Raw genomic sequence first — 2,500 nt, 5'->3', positions numbered from 1 at the left:
AAAGGAGAGCCTGGCCACCCTGCAGTGGAAACTCATTTCAGCCGCCTGTATACAAGATCTCGTTCTTTCCATCAAGACCCACAGCTCATGACCATAGGTGAGGGTAGGAACATAGATCGACTGATAAATTGAGAGCTTTGCCTTCTGGCTCAGCTCCCTCTTCACCACGACAGACCTGCACAGAGTCCGCATTTCTGCAGACGCCGCACTGATCCATCTGTCGATCTCATGCTCCATCCTTCCCTCATTCGTGAACAAGTCTCCAAGATATTTAAACTCCTCCACTTGAGGCAAGACCTGACTCCCGACCCGGAGAGGGAAATCCACCTTAATCCAGCTGAGGACTATGGTCTCAGATTTGGAGGTGCTGATTCCCACCCAGCCACTTCACACTTTGCTGCAAATTGCTCAAGCGAGAGCTGGAGGTCACGGCCAGATGAAGCTAGCAGGACCACGTCCTCTTCAAAAAGCAGAGACCCAATCCTGAGGCCACCAAGCCGGATCTCCTCAACAACTCGACTGCACTGGAATTATGTCCATATAAGTTATGAACAGAATCTGTGACAAAGGGCACCCTTGGCGGAGTCCAACCCTCACTGGAAACAAATCCGAGTTACTGCCGGCAATGCGGACCAAGCTCTGACACCTGTCGTACAGGGACCAGACATCTAGAACAAGGGGGTCCGGTACCCCATACTCCTGGAGTACCCCCACAGGAGCCCCCGAGGGGACACGATTGGACGCCTTCTCCAGGTCTACAAAGACCATTTAGATTGGTTGGGCAAACTCTCATGCCCCCTCCAGGACCCCAAAGAGGGTGTAGAGCTGGTCCACTGTTCTGCGACCACACTGCTCCTCCTCAATCCAAGATTCTACAATCCGACAAACCCTCCTCTCCAGGACCCCTGAATGGACCTTACCAGGGAGGCTGAGGAGTGTGATTCCCCTGTAATTGGAACACACCCTCCAGTCCCCCTTCTTAAAAAGGTGGACCACCACCCCAGTCTGCCAGTCCAGCGGCACTGTCCCCGATGTCCATGCGATGCTGCAGAGACCTGTTTGTGCTCTCGGAATGCTTCTCTAAGGCCTCATTTCAGTTTTTTAATTGAAAGTTGAAGTAGGAAAAAAGGAGGAGGAGAACCTGACTTATTAAAATATGTGTAAAGACATTTTATTCCTTCTGAATATGTCAGATTATATACTGTATATATTATTATTATATTTATGTTTCTGTGTATATTCTTTTGATATCACCTGCATGCTTCTACCTCTGCACCTGTACTTTTCCAACAATGGACTATTAAAGGTTTGTTAATCTTATTAATATTCTTAGTTTAATTTTAAGTGATGATCTACAGAGATCCAGGACACTGTGGACATATTGTTGATAAATTTTCTAAATCATTCTCAGTTATCTGAATAGATTTCAACAACATTATTTTAACCAGGAATTCTAACACATACATACAGTACATAATATGATGGATGGTAAGCTGAGAAATTTTTCGCTTTTGGTTTCCACTAAGTTATAGAATATGACACCTACATGATAAAATAATGGGACAGGGAGGATGGTGTTAGTTGTATTTTATTAGACAAGTACATATACATTAACAAAGCAGTGTTTAAGCACTCCCAATAAAAAGTTGGCCAATTTTTTGACCCAGTCCAGAACTGAGAGCTGGAAACAATAATAGTCACTGCAAATTTTTTAAAACAAGATGTGTTTAGTCATGTTTGGGGTAATATCTCATTAAAACAGGTAAAATTTGCCAGTTTTAAATTATAGGTTAGAAAAGGGACTTACTAAAATATTTTACTTGTATAAAACATGAGAAAATATCTTTTAATAACCAATAACTCCACACCTTACTGTGTGGAGTTGTGTACTGTGTGATTATCTGGAATCTGGCACTGAAGAGACATTATGACCAAAGTAGCCATATAAATGGCAGGTTCAAAAACAGATACTTCAAATGATAATGGTATGAAGTTATTTTAAAATTATTTGGGGACTTGATTAAAAAAAATCAAAACAAAAAACAAGTAGATGAAACCAAACAGGTAGGGTTTTAGTTTTGTAATATTGTCAATATACTTTTCTACTTTTCTCTTGATTTTATTTTCTCTTTTTCTTCTTGAGGTATTTGTGTTTTATACCTTTTAACTTTAAATAGACAGAGATGTAAGTGTCTTGCTGTGTTTTAAGCTTACTGCTGACATCTGCAGCTGGAATCTTTCTAATTATTAAAAGTTAACATAACAATCAACAGCATGGGAAATGTTGGCATAACTTTCACTTTATCTTTTTTTTCTCCTTCAAGGTGTTTTGCTAAAATTTCTCATTCCTGGTTCCAAAGATGCCTCCACTGATGAAGGTAGAGTGAATTTCTCTTACTTCATTTTCATTTTTATTGTTTATATTAATGACCTGATTGTAGTGACCTCTTTCATGTTAAGGATTGAACATATATATTTTCCAATAGATTTAAATGGACAT

Source organism: Telmatherina bonti (assembly GCF_933228915.1).
Source record: "Telmatherina bonti genome assembly, chromosome: 10".
NCBI lineage: Eukaryota > Metazoa > Chordata > Actinopteri > Atheriniformes > Telmatherinidae > Telmatherina > Telmatherina bonti.
Note: the sequence above shows the minus strand (reverse complement) of the source record.